General features: G+C 40.5%; 1 long non-coding RNA gene across 1 annotated transcript in view; it reads left to right on the top strand.

The window, feature by feature from the left end:
* LOC113889745 overlaps positions 1 to 16,932 on the top strand; it is a 36,085-nt gene extending 19,153 nt beyond the window's left edge. The window contains exons 3-4 of the long non-coding RNA XR_003510335.1: positions 13,601 to 13,895; positions 16,801 to 16,932. This is a non-coding gene — a long non-coding RNA (uncharacterized LOC113889745). The remainder of the gene's footprint in view (positions 1 to 13,600; positions 13,896 to 16,800) is intronic.
* The last annotated feature ends 2,462 nt before the right edge of the window (positions 16,933 to 19,394 follow it).

The following is a 19,394-nucleotide window of genomic DNA, read 5'->3' as shown; positions in this document are numbered from 1 at the left end:
GAAAGTGCATTAGTGAAAAAAAATTGAGTTTGATTCCCAGTCATTTGGTAATTGGGTAGTATTAATCTGAAATTTTCATACTGGCATCACCGACTCAATGGACATGAGTTCGGGTAAACTCTGGGAGTTGGTGATGGACAGGGAGGCCTGGTGTGCTGCAGTCCATGGGGTCGCAACAAGTTGGACACAGCTGAGCGACTGAACCGAATTTTATCTGAACTTATATTCCTTCATCTGTAAAATAAAGATAAAATGCTACCATCCTATGAAGATTGGATGAGATAATATATGGAGTATATGTGTCATCAGTTCAGTTCAGTCACTCAGTCATGTCCAACTCTTTGTGACACCATGGACCACAGCATGCCAGTACTCCTTGTCCATCACCAACTCCCGGAGTTTACCCAAACTCGTGTCCATCGAGTTGGTGATGCCATTCAACCATCTCATCCTCTGTCATCCCCTTCTCCTGCCTTCAATCTTTCCCAGCATCAGGGTCTTTTCCAATGAGTCAGTTCTTCACATCAGGTGGCCAAAGTATTGGAGTTTCAACTTCAACATCAGTCCTTCCAGTGAACATTCAGGACTTATCTCCTTTAGGATAGACTGGTTGGATCCCCTTGCAGTCCAAGGGACTCTCAAGAGTCTTCTCCAACACCACAGTTCAAAAGCATCAATTCTTTGTCACTCAGCTTTCTTTATAGTCCAACTCTCACATCCATACATGACCACTGGAAAAACTGTAGGTTTGACTAGATGGACCTTTGTTGGCAAAGTAATGTCTCTGCTTTTTAATATACTGTCTAGGTTGGTCATAACTTTCCTTCCAAGGAGTAAGCATCTTTTAATTTCATGGCTGAAGTCACCATCTGCAGTGATTTTGGAACTCCCAGAAATAAAGTCAGTCACTGTTTCCACTGTTTCTCCATCTATTTGGCGTGAAGTGATGAGACCAGATATGTGTCAAAGTGCTTAATTAATATTAATTTCCTTTTCTTTATGGCCCTCGTCTCTTCTGGGTATCTCTATGTGCCTGCTGGTGCTGCTGCTGGACTTAGGTTAGGTTTAAAGGATGGATGTGCTGTAATTGACAGCCAAACAGTAAGTTTGTTATGCTGTCCTCCTGAAGTGGCAAAAAGATGCCTATTAACTCTTTTCTTAAGATGTTTAAACATAGCCCCCTCTTTTTATAAACCTGTTTTTTTTTTTTTTTTCAAGAAAATCTCAGTAATTCCATTCTCCCTTGGCATGGATTCTTCTAATTCTGGGCATTAGATCTGAGGAAGAAGGAGAGCACAAGAGGGAAAGTGGGGTAAGAGCCAATAAAAAGGTGCATTATCAAGCTGGCCATGCGTGGTATCAAGTGACAATGTTACCTGATCCATGGGACTTTCTTCTAAGAGATCAGAAAAACAATTGCTTCTCAAGTCAGTCCTTCCAGGAAGGGAAGGAAGGAGAATTTATTCATTAGCTCCCATTTCTTATTGATCAAATGCTTACTCCCTAGGACATTTGTTCTTTAATACTTCTGAGTTAATCATATGTGTTACTTAGCAAGGCAGCTAGGTTGTGCCCACATGAAATGAGTCAGTCTCCAACCAGAGTTTGTCAGTACTGTGGCTATTGGTGTTGGAACAAGACAGAAACAAGTGTGGCAATGATAGAAACAGATCAAGAGAATCTGAAGCAACCAGAAGTATAATATGATACAATCCACCCTGATGCTCTATTCAGTTCAAGTCATGTGCTCTCATTATATCTAGCTACCATTCTGAATTAAGAGACCTCTCTCTCTTTCATTTTTCTTTCTTGTTTTGGTAGGGACAACATGCTGTCAGCTTCAACTGATTCCAAGGGTATAATAAATATAATCTCCTTTCTTCACCATCTATTCCAGAATTCTCTCCCTTTCAGTTGCTTGCCTGCTGGAGTGACCTCATTCTGAAGGTATTCATGATGTATTCATGATGGCCTTGCCTTTATCAGGCTATGGTGCTACAGCTGATCATTTGCCAGGTATGAAACAACCAAAAGATACCTCAGTGAATTCCTGGGTTGCTGAAATATCCTTTTTTATTCCTATCGTATAGCAGCAATTCTGGATTTCTTCACATGATAATGAGGATCAGTAACCCTTGACAAGATATTAATATCTTTCTTTGCCTGATGTTTCTTGGTATAAAGAGTTCAAAGTGAACAGGTAGGTCCTACCTTCGAGTTCAATAGGAAATTTTCTGTGTCATTTGATAGAAGTACCCTTCCATTCCACTCTAGCTATCTGATCCCCAGGAACCACTCTCTCTAATCCTGTAGAACCTAAGATCAGAAAGTACAAATTCTGAGAGTTTTAGGAATTATTGTGAAAGAACCCATTTGTATTTTGATCCTGTGCTTCCCAGAGCCATTTATTCTTACTATTTAGGATAAAGCATTACCATGTATCTACCATTTAGCATCACATACCCTTCATCTTGGACTGGAAGAAACAGAAGCTGGAATCAAGATGGCCGGGAGAAATATCAATCACCTCAGATATGCAGATGACACCACCCTTATGGCAGAAACTGAAGAGGAACTAAAAAGCCTCTTGATGAAAGTGAAAATGGAGAGTGAAAAAGTTGGCTTAAAGCTCAACATTCAGAAAACGAAGATCATGGCATCTGGTCCCATCACTTCATGGGGAATAGATGGGGAAACAGTGGAAACAGTGTCAGACTTTATTTTTTGGGGCTCCAAAATCACTGCAGATGGTGATTGCAGCCATGAAATTAAAAGACGCTTACTCCTTGGAAGGAAAGTTATGACCAACCTAGATAGCATATTGAAAAGCAGAGACATTACTTTGCCAACAAAAGTCCGTCTAGTCAAGGCTATGGTTTTTCCTGTGGTCATGTATGGATGTGAGAGTTGGACTGTGAAGAAGGCTGAGTGCCGAAGAATTGATGCTTTTGAACTGTGGTGTTGGAGAAGACTCTTGAGAGTGCCTTGGACTGCAAGGAGATCCAACCAGTCCATTCTGAAGGAGATCAGCCCTGGGACTTCTTTGGAAGGAATGATGCTAAAACTGAAACTCCAGTACTTTGGCCACCTCATGCGAAGAGTTGACTCATTGGAAAAGACTCTGATGCTGGGAGGGATTGGGGGCAGGAGGAGAAGGGGACAACAGAGGATGAGATGGCTGGATGGCATCACTGACTCGATGGACATGAGTCTGGGTGAACTCCAGGAGTTGGTGATGGACAGGGAGGCCTGGCGTGCTGCGATTCATGGGGTAACAGAGAGTCGGACACGACTGAGCAACTGAACTGAACTGAACCCTTCATCCTACAGGAGAGCAGTCAATCCTGAGTTGGTGCCTTAGTTGAAACTCCAACAAGGCTTTCAAATGTTCTTTTAGATAGCTGCTCTTGATGAAGGATGTACATTGAAGACCAGTGATTCTTGCAGTTTTGCATCTATAGTAGCACTTCCTTTGGCATCAAAAGGGATCTTGCTGAAAGGAAATGTTGTATGGAATGTGATGCTAATAGATCAGGCATCCTGTGAGCTAGCTAGATAGTGGTGCTGAGGAAAGTGCAAGGGAAGAAAAGCTAACATCTTTAGTAGATTTCTATTCCAGAGAGATAAAATCATTGCCCTTTTCATGGTTGAACTGGCACATTATAATTGACCTACTGCTTAAATTGAGGTTGCCTCAAGGGATGGTGCCATATTGATGGTTGAGATTTGGTCTCTTCTTCTAAGAAACTGGGTGGATATTCGCCATGGCAGCAGCTATGTCGGTCTTGATTAGAAGTACATGCTGTTAGACCCATTCGATGTCTTCATCCCTCCATATGGCCATTCTGTCAATTGGCCCATACATGAGGCTTTAGGTTGCTAAGGAAAGGAAAAAAACGACATCTTTAGAAAGTCATTCTGTTCGCTTAACTGTTGAAAGCTTCCTCTGCAGGGAATACTTTCTAATGAGCATTTTTGTAAGACACAAAGATCTGCACACTTTGTGACTACTTTTATAGATTTGTTTACATATCTCGTCCCCAGAACTACTAGTCCTAAAACTTCCAGTGTTATTTGTTCTAGGCCCCTCAACAACTAGCCAAGTCATGCAACCATTTACCAGGAGTCTAAATACCTCAAGCTACATCTCCCTCCATTAGCCCTGGATGACCAAGTGTACTGCTAACAGATCTGCCCACTGGGAGAATTTCTCTTTACCACTGTCCTCTAGAAATACCTGAATGGAATTGTAATGGCAGTTGTCCATTTTCAGTCAGTGTTAACATATTATGCCAATCCATCTGTGAACTAAGCCCAAGTTCTCTCTCATGACAATTGCTTGTAGGATATCCCCCTGTGAACTACAGATTTGAGTTTTAGAAGAGGCATTGATTCAATGGGGATAGATAATGGGGAAGTCTGAGCTGTTTATGCAATGTACTTGTGCCTTTTCAAGTCACTTAAGCCCAAGCTCTATTGTACCATTTACATGGAATAATGAATTGTGTTGCACCTGCTTGAATTTATGCCATGGTGAATTAAACAATATCTAGCATGTAATGGGCAGCTCTGGTCACACAGTCTTTGATATCAGTACTCAGTCCCTCCTGGGTCCAGTAGGATTCCAGCTGTTGATTTTCAAATAGAAAGTTGTTCTCTGTTGCAAAAGCCATGACCTTATTCTCAAGTTCTAATTGGAGACAGTGTAGCAACTTTCCTATTGACACATGCTAGGTTCTCCACTGAGCACTCTTTTACCAATATTGCCTTTAGTTTATGGCTAAATGGACTTGGGTTCACAGCCTCAACTTGCTATGAACCGCTCTCTTGCTCTGAGTTCCATGTGAAATCATCTTATAAGTAACCTGATAAATGGGATGGAGCAATGTTCCTGAGTGCAGTGTATGTTGCCTCCAACACCCAAAGAGGCCAACTTAGTGCTGGTGGGTATAAGTCTTTGTTAATGGTAGGAGGTGCAAGATGATGCAACAATTTGTTCTTATCTTAGAGATGTGCTTTCCGGTAGAGTAGCCACTAACCCCATGTGACTATTTTAATTTAAATGAATTAAAAATTTAAGAATATTTTAAAATTCAGTCTCACTGGCCAGATTTCAAGTGGTCAAAAGTTACATGTAGCTAATGGCTATTCTGTTGGACAGCACAGACACAGAAGATTTCTATTATCTTGGTGCAAAAGTAATTACAGTTTTGCATTGTTGAACTTTGCTGTTTGATATTAGAATACATTCTTAAGTAAATGTGGTTATGTCATACATTATTTTAATATGCATTTCTCACTTTATGTTTTTTTTTTTTTTGCTATTGCCTTATGACTTGCTGCTTATTTTATATTTATTTTAGACTAGGGAAATGATGTTAGACAAAAAGCAAATTCAAGTGATTTTCTTATTTGAGTTCAAAATGGGTCATAAAGCAGTAGAGACAACTCACAACATCATCAATGCACTTGGCCTAGGAACCACTAATGCATGTACAGTGCAGTGGTGGTTCAAAAAGTCCAACCAATTGAGAATAGTCATTGAGGCTAATCTTCTTACAACCACACAAGACGTTGCTCAAGAGACAAAGAACTAAACAGACATTTCTCCAAAGGAGACATACAGATGGCTAACAAACACATGAAAAGATGCTCAACATCACTCATTATCAGAGAAATGCAAATCAAAACCATAACAAGGTACCATCTCACGCTGGTCAGAATGGCTACTATCAAAAAGTCTACAAACAATAAATGCTGAAGAGGGTGTGGAGAAAAGGCAACCCTCTTACACTGTTGGTGGGAATGCAAACTAGTACAGCCACTATGGAGAACAGTGTGGAGATTCCTTAAAAAACTGGAAATAGAACTGCCATATGACCCAGCAATGCCACTGCTGGGCATATACACTGAGGAAACCAGAATTGAAAGAGACACTTGTACCCCAATGTTCATCGCTAGGACATGGAAGCAATCTAGATGTCCATTACCAGATGAATGGATAAGAAAGCTGTGGTACATATACACAATGGAATATTACTCAGCTATTAAGAAGAATGCATTTGAATCAGTTCTAATGAGGTGGATGAAATTGGAGCCTATTATACAGAGTGAAGTAAGTCAGAAAGAAAAACACCAATACAGTATACTAACGTATATATATGGAATTTAGAAAGATGGTAACAATGACCCTATATGCGAGATAGAAAAAGAGACAGATGTAAAGAACAGACTTTTGGACTCTATGGGAGAAGGCATGGGTGGGATGATTTGAGAGAATAGTATTGAAACATGTATATTACCATATGTGAAATAGATCACCAGTCCAGGTTCAATGCATGAGACAGGGGTGCTCAGGGTCAGTATACTGGGATGACCCTGAGGGATGGGGTGAGAAGGAGGTGGGAGGGGGGTTCAGGATGGGGAAAATATGTACACCCATGACTGATTCATGTCAATGTATGGCAAAAACCACTACAATATTGTAAAGTAATTACCCTCCAATTAAAATAAATAAATTAATTAAAAATAAAATAAATATCCCTGAAAAAAAGGAAGTTGCCCAAGAGCTCATTGCCAACCATTCAATGGGCATTCAGCATTTGAAGCAATTGGAAAGGTGAAAAAGCTCGATAAGTGGGTGCCACATGAGCTGACAGCAAATCAAAAAAATTGTCATTTTCAAGTGTTGTCTCCTCTTATTCTATGCGACAGCAATGAACCATTTCTTGATAAGATTGTGATGTGTGACAAAAAGTGGATTTTTATGACAACCGGCGACAACCAGTGCAGTAGTTGGACTGAGAAGGAGCTCCAAAGCACTTCCCAAGGCCAAACTTGCACCAAAAAGAGGTCATGGCCACTGTTTGGTGGTCTGCTGCCCGTCTGACCCACTACAGTGAATCCTGCTGAAACCATTACATCTAGAAGTATGCTCAGTAAATCAATGAGATACATGGAAAACTGAAACACCTGCAGCTGGCATTGGTCAACAGAAAGAGCCCAGTTCTTCTCCATGACAACGTCCAACTGCACGCTGCACAATGAACGTTTTAAAAGCTGGACGAATTGGGCCACGAAGTCTTGCCTCATCTGCCATATTCACCTGACCTCTCGCCAACTGACTACCACTTCTTCAAGTATCCCAACAACTTTTTGCAGGGAAAATGCTTCCACAATCAGCAAGAGGCAGAAAATGCTTTCCAAGAGTTCATCAAATACCAAAATGTGGATTTTTATACAGGAATAAATAAACATTTCTTATTAGCAAAAATGTGTTGATTTTAATGGGTTCCTATTTTTATTAATAAAGATGTGTCTGAGCCTAGTTATAATAATTTAAAATTCATGGTCTGAAACCTCAATTACTTTTTCCACCAACCTAATATGATGGCAAAAGTTGTATTGCACAGCACTGCCTTTGAGGCTGTGTTCCTCCATGGCAGTTTAAAATTTGAACACAGGTCTATATGGTGCTTGGAGAAGGAAATGGCAACCCACTCCAGTGTTCTTGCCTGGAGAATCCCAGGGATGGAGGAGCCTGGTGGGCTGCCGTCTCTGGGGTCGCACAGAGTTAGACACGACTGAAGAGACGCAGAAGCTATATGGTGCTAAAGCCCATGGTTTTTCTACTTCAGCAAACTGCAGAGAGTCTGGGTCTAAGCAGATGTTTTCCTGCTATTCAAGGGCAACATGGGCTCTCCAATTAGATTTTTGTGCAACTAAGTTTTGGTTCATGCAAAAATTCTCTTTGCATTCAATAAACGAAAAAGGCATTTTATCTAAAGGCCAGGTCTGCGGTGGCAGCTCTCTGTATCTGGTCGCTCTTTCTGGGCTACAGTAGACTGAGAAATCAGTTTTCTTTTTAAAGAAAGTTTTCATTCAGCTCAGAAATATTATGCATTTTCAAAGAAATAAGGTTGACTAGAATTCTATGGCAGACAGTAGAATCTCTGTATGCTGCAGTTCTGCATTTCTATCTGTACTCTATGAAAAGCGAGGATCATTGTCCCTACAGAATGCAGCTAAATGACAGCTGGAGCATGAATGGACAGGAAAAACACTCTCTTCCCTCTAATAACACCACTTATGGCAGACGGACAGGGTTCTCTTCTAAATGTGGTAAAGAGATGCTATTATGATAAGAGTAATTATTATATATTAGTTAAAATTCCATTTAGGGAGTGTTATGTTGCTGCTACTTTAAAAGAGGTTTGCTAGCCCTCCAAGTTTAGGGATGAGATTAATTAGTGTCAATAGAAGGATCTCCAAGATAAAAACAAATTAACCCTCCTTATCCAGCCTTGCCTGGGTGTTCTTGAGTTGCTGCTTCCTTTGTGACAGAGATAGTGTTTGGTCTGATCTATTCTGATTGGAGAGAAAGGATGGAATGCACATTTGATTTGCTAAAGGGCATCTGATGTGCCAGCCACCATGATAGGTACTTTAAAAAAAGAAAGAACTTTTGAACTAGGATTTCCTGCCGTTCCCACTGAGCCTACTGGAGAACTTTGCTAAATTGAGGGATGTGAGCCTAAGACTATGTTTTTGACATAAATTGGATCATCTCTTTGCGTGGCCCCTCCCAAGCCATTCCTGACTATTTACTTCCATTTCATTCCAACAGGCAAAAGAAAACAGGGGATTAAAAACACTTCTGTTGTTTCTTTTAACCTCTTCCATGAATACTAAAGACATCTGCTTCAGGATTCCTGGTTTGAAAGATATTTTTAAAATATGGCAGGTCCAATTCCTACCGAAATAATGTTAATAACTTTTATCCTTTGTCCAATCCCACTGGCTATAATATTTCATCACCCTTCCCATCAAATATTAATACTTTGAAGTTGTAGCCCAGATTTTCCGAGATAGACCTCATTTCATATACTGCAGCTGTTGTCAAGTAAGGCAAATTACTACACATGTACTTAAATGTATTTTGATTTTATAAATCTTTGTGAGATTTATCATGTAAATAAGTTCAAAAATAATTAAAAGAAAATCTATGGCATGTTCCTAATTTTAGTTTCCAAAAATATATGCCCATATCACCCAAATCTTGACCTATCCCATATATTTCAACTAGTTTTGCTGTGTAACTTTAGACTATTTATATAACCTCACTGAGACTCAGTTTTTTTTTAATACTATAAAAAAGGATAATAAGATTCATTTCATAAGATTCTATGAGGATCAAAATGAGATAATGTATAAAAGCATGAGTGACTTTCCCTTCAGGGCAAGATTGAGTTAACAGGGACCAGATTTACCCTCCTGGTTGAAACAACCCAAAACTGGCTCAAATACAAGAGGCAATAGTTTTTCAGACACTGGGCAACAAGCAGCAAAGGACAATAACTTCTGAAAGACAGGAAACAAATGGGGCAAACTTTGTGGTTGTCCCAGCTTACTCCCTTTAAAGAGATTCCAGGCGGTCGAGGCAAAGTGAATTTCAGAGCAAAGAATATTGTGAGGAATAATGAATGTCATTTCAGAAGAATAATGGGGTCATTCCAATAGGAAGATATAGCAATCTTAAACACGTAAGCGCGTAATGACAAAGCTTCAAAATACATGAAGCAAAATACATGTTCTCCTTGACGAACACCAAGGAGAAACAGATCAATTCACAGTTTTCTTTTCTTAAACAGCTTTCAGTTTTGACTGGGATGAAAGATTAGTCAATAATGTGATAGATTAGAAAACTGAAAATGTTTTAGAAGTAATGCTATTAAAAATAACAAATAAAAAAATGAATGAAGAGTGGCTAAGCTGCATTTACGAGAGAGGAGATTTGGATAATGGAGTGACTTGGATAGGGAGAGGCAGAAGTGGAGTTTTGTAGGGATGTGCTGGAAGGGACCATTGGCAAGACCAGGGTGACCTTTGTATAAGATGACAAGGTATTTAAACAGTAGCGGCATAGGGCAAGCAAGGGAGAGAGATGCAAGATACCCAGCAAAAATATTCTTTTCTCCTTGCCACAAACACTCTCCAGACTAACCATTTTGTGAGACTGCCTCCCTTCAAGGTTTAGCCAGATGCTCATCATAACTCAGTTTCACCTGGATAAAAATCTAAAAGGATGAGTTGTTGGTTTGAATAGGCTGTTGCCCAGAATTCAGTGGTATAACACAATAAATATTTTTCTTTTATGAAACAATCGAATCATGTTCTGCTATATGTGGTCTTTCAGGAACATTGGCTGCTTTTGTCTTGAGTTTGTGTTCCTCTTTCCACTTTTCAAATTGTGTCTATTTAGCTAGTGGATGGGGAAGAAGAACCAGGAATGCATGAAGGAGGTTTTTATATTTCAGGCCCAGAAGTACCTCATGTCACATAGGCTCACAGTCTCTTGGTAGAAATGTAGACAAATGGCCTCAACTAACTGTAGGATGTGGTCTAGTCATGTGCCCAGAGGAAAAGCAGGGCCCTGGTGCTTGTAAACACTAGCAATCTCTATAACAGATGTCCCATCCCATTTACTGATGCTCTGAGAACCACTGTACTCTGTTGAACTAACTCCCTAACTCCCAATTTATTTTCTGAATGAATTTAATGTTTTTGTTAATAGTAAATACACATGGAAAGAATTTGAACTGGAGTCAAACATCAGTATTTTCTAACATCACTGAATGGAAATAAAACATTATACAAAGACATAAACAGACTGATATAAAAATATATCACCAAATCTCAGAATGTCAGAGAAGAGTGAAAGACTCTTAAAAACCATCTAATTTGGTCTCCTAATTTTGCAGCTAAGTAAACTGAGACCAAGAGAGGCTAAATTATGTGTCCAAATCTCTGTAGATAATTAGTAAGAGAGCTGGGGTCAAAATCTAATTGGTGTGATCTCATGCTTTAAATTACCAACAGGAATTTAATGCATCAAGATAAAAAGTCTTCATGTTATACTTTCAAAAGGCAGAGAACAATTAAATAGTTTTGAAACCTAGTGGGTCTTTAAATTACACAGTTGTACAAAGGAAACTTTTATTTTTGATGGGGATTTTGCTGTTTTAATTGATGAGATGATAAGTGTTTACCAGAGAAATGCCTGCTGCCCAGAGATGAAAGAATTGTTATAGCAGTCAGGGTGGGGCTCTTTCTGTAAGAAATAGGAGGCCATTTTTCTTGGTTTTCACAATTACAAATTTAGATCAAGTCAGAAATCTGAAAATGGATAGTCCTTTGTTTCTAGGATAAGAACATTTCTCAGTTCTACAGAAAGACTTGCTTTGTAGTGTTATGTTCTTTTCCTTAGTCTAATCTAGGTGCTGCAGTTTCTTTCGTCTTCTTCCTCTTTTGTATACAACCCAGTATCTCACTTACTGGCATTTGACACTAGGGACTCTGTATGAATGGATTTTCTTTCTTTCTTTCTTTTTTTTTACGTTTTTTTTTATTGTATTTTTTAACTTTACAATATTGTATTGGTTTTGCCATATATCAACATGAATCCGCCACAGGTATACATGTGTTCCCCATCCTGAACCCTCCTCCCTCCTCCCTCCCCGTACCATCCCTCTGGGTCGTCCCAGTGTTGCCAGTCCAGGTTCGATGCACGATGTACTGGATTTTTTTCTGAATGAAGTTTACCTGCATTAACAAGATTTATTAGTTTTACAGGAAAGTTTATGTAGACTATATCATGTACTTATCTATTACCTTAAAAAGAACCGCAGTGCCTCCCCTTTAATACAGAGATTAGTAATGGAAAGCAGAGGTCTGGAGCCAGACTGCTCAGGTTTAAGACCTGGCTCTGACTCTTTTCAGTTGTGTCACTTTAGTCATGTTACTTAATTCTTCATTCTTCTCTTAGTTTCCTCGTTTGTAAAATGAGAATAATATTTAGTGCATTCAGCTTAAAGTAGTTGTGGACATTAAAAGTTGATATATGACACACTTAAAGCAGTGTCTTATATATAATAAGTACTAGTATATATTAGCTCTAAGCATTATAGCCTACCTTGTGGAGGGTGTGAAGGAGAATAGATATTAGTTAATAGAAAACACAAATACGTTTTCTAACTTATGAGAAGTTAAGGAAAAGTACTAAATGCTATTAATGTGTTAACAAAGGAACTAGATTTAGCCTGGTAATGTATTAATAGTATAGAATTCTTTATATCTTAGTTTTTCCTACTGATACATAAGTTGTGTGAAAGCAAGAAGCATGTCTTAATTCTCCTTATGTAATTGTCAGGGAGCAGAGTATCTAGTGCATAGCAGGGACTCAAGACTACCTTGGAAAGAGAGATTAAAGGAAAGGGAGGAAAAAAAAAAATCTTGATTCTACAGGTATCATCATGAGACTATAAAGATGTTGGAGGCAAGTATTCTGCAGAGGGTAGAGAATTAATCTCCCTGGTGACCCTCATCTGCAGAGATGTAGGACCTTGGAGGTCACAATTCTAGTGATTCCGGGCATCTGCGGCTTAATGAGGATGTATCCGTTTATGCATTAATGCTCATTCACATGGTTCAAAGCAGTCCCTCAGGTCTTCCCGGAGGACTGGTTTGCTTATTTTATACAGGGTTCTTAGAATATGCTGACATGTTTAATAATCAGGGAGTCTTGACTGGGGGAGTGCTTATATTGGGGAAAGCCAGTGAGCTATGTTTGAAGGCAGGCTTTCCTTCTCTCTTGGGAGTTAAACAGTTTGAAAACAGGCTGCCTTCAGCCTTGCCTAGAATCCAGAGTGAAGGAGAAATATAGGGATGCCGTATCAAAGGGGCCCTGCTGTTCTCCTGGCCTGAGGGTGAATTCACTCCATAGGTCATCTGGTCTGAGAGTGCTGCCCTTTTTTAAGGAGAGGAGAGAAGGGAGGAGCAGATGGCTAGGTGCCTTGCTACAGGTCACACAGTGGCCAAGCCCAGAGACCTCAGACTCCTATGCTCCCAGTCTGATACCGTACACCTTAACAAGTGAAAATTTGAACCATATGAAACAACTTTTTAAATCTGCAAATGACTAAGGAGGGAGAAAGAGGAGGCTGTATTGTTTGAACCTTCAACTTTAAATTGCATCAACATGGATAAAAACCTATTTCAAAATAAGACAATCAAAACAGTTAAAAATTTGCTAGGCATCATTCTGAGAGTTTTATATGTGTAAGTTCATTTAATTCCCATAACAGCACTATGACCTGGGTTCTATTATTATCCCTCTTTTACAGATGAAAAAACTGAGGCATAAGAGGTTAAGCCATTTGCCCCAGGTCACTCAATCAGGAGACTGAAGAGTTTAGGATAAAGATTTAGTTAAACATTAAAGGAAAACAGTGTCACTGCTGCTGCTGCTGCTGCTAAGTCGCTTCAGTCGTGTCCGACTCTGGGCGACCCCATAGACGGCAGCCCACCAGTCTCCCCCGTCCCTGGGGTTCTCCAGGCAAGAACACTGGAGTGGGTTGCCATTGCCTTCTCCATGTGTCACTATTGAATACTTAATACTAACTTTGTCTGGGTGTACATCTCTGTCCCTTTAATCTGTCCCATCCATGGTAGGGACAGACCTTTCAACATCATTATATTGATAAATAAAAGCTATTCTAAGAGAGGCGGTCAGGATCCACAAGAGAGTCTTGTTTTATTTCAGGAGCTCCACTCAGAAGACACCTGGAATGGGGCTCATCCCAGACTCAGCCAGGAGGGACAGACCTTAACCTTGGCTGGGACCCAGAAGGCAGAGGATAGAAAAGAAAAAGGAAGTAAAGAGGAAATAGAGAAAGCAAACTCTATGTGGACTGAAATACAACCTGCTGGGAAGACTGGAAAACGGTTTAGAGTCCTCTGGATGCCAGATGTGTTCGTGACCCAGCTACAAGGAAACTGGACTCTTTCTGGTCACGTTGGATATCTGCATGCGCTTCTAAGTGTTGTATTGCATAAAGGTAATACTTTATCTCATCCAGCTGTCAAAATAACCCTTTCAGCTAAATATTATATTCCCTCTTATACAGATAAGTAGGCTGAGATTGAGCTAGTTTAACTCATGTCAGGGGGCTAGTACCTGGAAAGGACCTGAGACTCCAGTCTGCAGTTTTGAAACTGATACACTTTCCCTTACCCTGAAAAGTGAAGTGAAGTTGCTCAGTCGTGTCCGACTCTTTGAGACCCCATGGACTGTAGCCTGCCAGGCTCCTCCATCCATGGGATTTTCTAGGCAAGAGTACTGGAGTGGGTTGCCATTTCCTTCTCCAGGGGATCTTCCCGACGCAGGGATCGAACCCCAGTCTCCTGCACTGCGGGCAGACACTTTACTGTCTGAGCCACCAGGGGAGATGCTGGTTAAATATCCAGCTGAGCCTATAAATGCTTCCTTTTTCCTCATAAGTTAGCTGAGTTAGGGCACTAGTTCTGTAAGTCTTCCTCAGTTCCTCTTCTGTATCTCAGCCCCTCCTCCCAAGGCCTCAAGCCCTGATGCTGCCCTAAAGGAGGCCAGTGAGGCCAGAGCCACACTGGGAAGTCAGGAGAGGGCACATGACTGGGCCCAGACAGGGCATCTCAGTGAAGAACACAAGAGTGTCATGGGCTCCCAGGGGCCTTTTCATTGCCCAGGTCTTCAGTAACAGACTATCAATAATGTCCTAAGATAGACAGCATCAAACAGTCCTGGCCTTGGCTTTGAGTTGCCACCAAACCAGGAGGCAGCTCAGGAAGCATTAGCACATTTTGCTCTTCTAGGAATAAAAGAACCACAGATGTGTCCTTGAGTCTGTTAAACAATGTTAACTAAGGGAGGGGTCAGGAGAGAGGTATGTGTGGTGGTTTCTGGGCAGGAGATGAGAGAAGCCACACGGCTCATTTGTCCGGCACTAATGGATCTAAAATGAGGAGCCTTGATGCCAAGGGGACTGCTGTCTTGAAATGAGAAGGACTGAGAACAAGAGAAGTCCATTAGAGTCATGTTTGTATTTCTCCTCCTCTGAAGCTGGATTTTAGGCTCACAGGGAGAAAAGACCAATGATTTCCATCCTTAAGAGCTTTGCCCATTAGTGTCAAATTATTCCAGGAGGGAGAAGGCAGGAAAAAAAAAAAGGCAGCAGAGTAAACAGAGGATTTGGAAGTGTGCTATGGAGCTTCTTTCCTCTGTCCCAGCCAGAGCTTGACCTCTTAGGAAAATGATTAATAGTTGATAATTGGAGCAGGGAGCTTCCCTGGTGGCTCAGAGGTAAAGAATCCACCTGTCAATACAGGAGATGTGGGTTTGATTCCTGGGTCAGAAAGATCCCCTAGAGAAGGAAATGGCAACCCACTCCAGTATTCTTGCCTGGGAAAGTCCACGGACAGAGGAACTGGTGGGCTACAGTCCGTGGGGTCAAAAAAGAGTTGGACATGGCTTAGCGACTAAACAACAATTGGGGCAGGGGCTTGTTTTCTCACCCTCTACACATTCAGGCTCTCAGCAAGAGATGGCCTTACTTATATGGCCTACTAACTACAAAGTCATAAAGACTCATCAAAATTGCAATGTACCCTAGCTCTGATCAATCATTAACTTCACCAAAACAAAACAGTCTTGATCTTCAGAAATAAAAATGTAACAAAATAATAAAAGTAAAATAAAATAGTATCTAATATTTATAAGCACTTACTTTGGGCCAGGTCAGTTCAGTTCAGTTCAGTTTAGTCACTCAGTCATGTCCGACTCTTTGCCATCCCATGAATTGCAGCACACCAGGCCTCCCTGTCCATCACCAGCTCCCAGAGTTCACTCAAACTCACATCCATCAAGTCGGTGATGCCATCCAGCCATCTCATCCTCTGTCGTCCCCTTCTCCTCCTGCCCCCAATCCCTCCCAGCATCAGAGTCTTTTCCAATGAGTCAACTCTTCGCATGAGGTGGCCAAAGTACTGGAGTTTCAGCTTTAGCATCATTCCTTCCAAAGAAGTCCCAGGGCTGATCTCCTTCAGAATGGACTGGTTGGATCTCCTTGCAGTCCAAGAGACTCTCAAGAGTCTTCTCAGCACCACAGTTCAAAAGCATCAATTCTTCGGCATTCAGCTTTCTTCATAGTCCAACTCTCACATCCATACATGACCACAGGAAAAACCATTGCCTTGACTAGACGAACCTTTGTTGGCAGAGTAATGTCTCTGCTTTTGAATATGCTATCTAGGTTGGTCATAACTTTCCTTCCAAGGAGTAAGCGTCTTTTAATTTCATGGCTGCAGTCACCATCTGCAGTGATTTTGGAGCCCCCAAAAATAAAGTCTGACACTTTACTTTCCACTGTTTGCCCATCTATTTCCCATGAAGTGATGGGACCAAATGCTGTGATCTTAGTTTTTTGAACGTTGGGTTTTAAGATAGCTTTTTCACTCTCCTCTTTCACTTTCATCAAGAGGCTCTTTAGTTCCTCTTCACTTTCTACCATTAGGGTGGTGTCATTTGTGTATCTGAGGTTATTGATATTTCTCCCAGCAATCTTGATTCCAGCTTGTGCTTCTTCCAGCCCAGTGTTTCTCATGATGTACTCTGCATAGAAGTTAAATAAGCAGGGTGACAATATACAGCCTTGACGTACTCCTTTTCCTATTTGGAGCCAGTCTGTTGTTCCATGTCCTGTTCTAACTGTTGCTTCCTGACCTGCATATAGGTTTCTTTTAAATGCTTTATAAGCTCTAATTCTTTAAGTCTTGCAGTAGTGCCAAGAGGTGGAATGTGTATATAGCTCTATTTTTTTCTTCTTCTTCTTTTAAAATATTTATTTATTTATTTCACTGTGCAAGATCTTAGTTGTGGCACTTGGGATCTTTTGTTGCAGCATGTGAACTCTTAGTTTCATCATGTAGGATCCAGCTCCCTGACCAGGGATTGAACTTGGGGCTCCTGTGTTGGAAGCATCGAGTCCCAGCCTCTGGACAACCAGGGAAGTCCCTACAGCTCCATTTTCAATCAAGAACACTGACGCTCAGTGGAGTAAGTATTTCATCATCTTCTACCACTTAAAAAACTGTTCCAACACTATTATTACAGTTATCTCATGCTTTTTGGGGTCATGAAACTAGATAGCACATAACAGAGTCAGCTCTGCTTTGCTCCAAGATGTCTAGAACCACAGCTGGGATGACTTGAATGTCTGGGGCCTGATAAGGGATCTTACATGAGGTGTGGCCTCTCCATAGGCCAGTGTGAGTTTTTTCATTATGTTGTGGGCTCAGAGTAGTTGATTTCTTCCATGGTGTCCCAGGCTTCCAAGAGCAAGTGTTCCAAGAGGCCTGAGCTGAAGCTGCAAGGCTTCTTTTGGCACAGCCTCAAAACCCCTAGAAGGTGACTTCTGCCCCTAAGACTAGCCAAGATTCCAGGAAAAAGGAATAGGAGAGACATCAAAGAATTGAGAATCATTTAAAATATGCTACTGTAAATAATCAGTGAAATCATATAGCCAGTAGGTTGGAAGATAGCATTACTCAGACACTCTTAATGACTATGCCAAGTTTAGCAGCCTGGTAATTGAATTTATGTATCATTGAGACAAATCCAGTGGACGATGGCTATTTTGATGTTCATTTGTAATTCAGTTATTTGGCACACAGATTACATTTTCTTCCAAAGACATGATGGTTCTTTCCTCTCTCTCTTCCTTAAACATTTGTTAACACCGACTTTGTGCCAGGCATTATCCTAGGTGTTAGGAATAAAAAATGAATAAACTACTGTCCCTATTTTTAAGGGTTTCATGGGCTAACAAGGAGGGACAAACATCTATTAATTACTGTTCAATGTGATTAGCATGACATGATAGGAACTAACATGGAAACAGGAAGAAACTCCTACCTTAGGAGTCTGGGAAGGCTTTTTTAAAGGAGATATGGTTTGATTGTATCTGAGAGGGTTAGGAGGAACTTACCAGATATTATGGATTGAATTTTTATGTCTCCTCCACCCAAAATTCATATGCTGAAGCCTTAACCCTAGGGTGACTATATTTGGAGATAGGACTTTTACTAAAGTAACTGAGGTTAGATGAGGTCATAAGGGTGGGGCCCTGGTCTGAAAGGATTAGTGTCCTTGTAAGAAGGGACACCAGACAGCCAGCTGCCTCACCTTCCTCCTCCTGCTTCCCACCCCAACAAGCTGAGAAAAAGCCATGTGAGGACTTACAAGAAGGCAGCCTTCTGCAAGCCCAGATTAGAGACTTCACTGGAAACTGAATTGGCCAGAACCTTGATTTTGGACTTCCAGAAACTGTGAGAAAATAAATTTGTTTAATTTGTTAAATAAATTTGTTAAACTTGTTTAAATTACACAGTCTATGGTATTTTGTTATGGCAGCCTGAGCTAAATAAATAAACTAGCTAGAAGGAGAGGAAGAATGTTCCAAGGAGAAGCAACAGAACATTTAACTGAAAGGAGAATTAAAAGAGGATGTCATATTTAGGGAACCACTAGTAGTTCGTCAAGCCTGAAGTATTATATATGTGGGTAAACAATGGGAAACAGACCAGAAAGATGCAAAACTCTGGATGTTTGACCTTCTTGAATTGCTGGATTAACCAGCCCTGAGCTCTGCATTTCTCCTTATGTGAGATATTTCCGTATTCTTTGAACTACCATGACATGTTTTCTCTGCTTTGTTTTTAAGGGCATTGACTCATTTTGGCTACATTTTACAAAATCCTAAAATAATCATGATTTAAAAAATATAGAATTGTAATTCTCTCTTGATAAAAATGTACTGATATTGGCAACCCAGGGTAGACTCTCTACAGTGGCAAATGCCTGTGTTTCCTTTATCATGCCTTTACATTAAATAGACGACTGCACGAATTATGTTACAAAGACAGGCTATAATGTTGATATTCTAACCAGGAAGACAGGAGGATACAGATCACATGTCTTCCCTTTTTACAGACATAGAAATCACATTCAACACTTCTATTTGTGCACCATTGGTCAGAACTTGTACTCACATGTGAGCACATATGTGGCTGCATGAAAGATTGACTTTACTTTGGATGGTTATGCTTCCAGAAACAATGTGTGGGCTTGTTGCTAAAGAAGAGGGGCAGTGATGTTGAGGAATGCTTACTCATCTCTGCAACCTAGAGACTCCTCACAATTCATCTAGATGATGATGCACTTGTATGAGAGGTGGTAGCCGGAGTGGAAATGGGTTCCTGAAGGGATTTTCTGGGTAACTGTGAGGACAATGCTGGTGTGATTGGACTTTTGCTATGGTTTCTGACATGTAGTCAGTTTCCTGTTGGAACAATAAATATTCTTGCCCAATGAACCTAACATGATTTTCCTGGAGTTTTATATTTTTCCTGTAGCTAGCCCTATTAGAAGAAAAAGACATTAAACAGAGAGAATATTTTAATCAGTGGAATATATGTTCTTGTTATTTCATAGTATTTCACAGTCTGTAAAGTGCTTCAGTACC

This window comes from Bos indicus x Bos taurus, chromosome 3 (assembly GCF_003369695.1).
Source record: "Bos indicus x Bos taurus breed Angus x Brahman F1 hybrid chromosome 3, Bos_hybrid_MaternalHap_v2.0, whole genome shotgun sequence".
Classification (NCBI taxonomy): domain Eukaryota; kingdom Metazoa; phylum Chordata; class Mammalia; order Artiodactyla; family Bovidae; genus Bos; species Bos indicus x Bos taurus.
The sequence above is the reverse complement of the archived record's forward strand: the minus strand, read 5'-3'. Positions and strand labels throughout refer to the sequence as shown.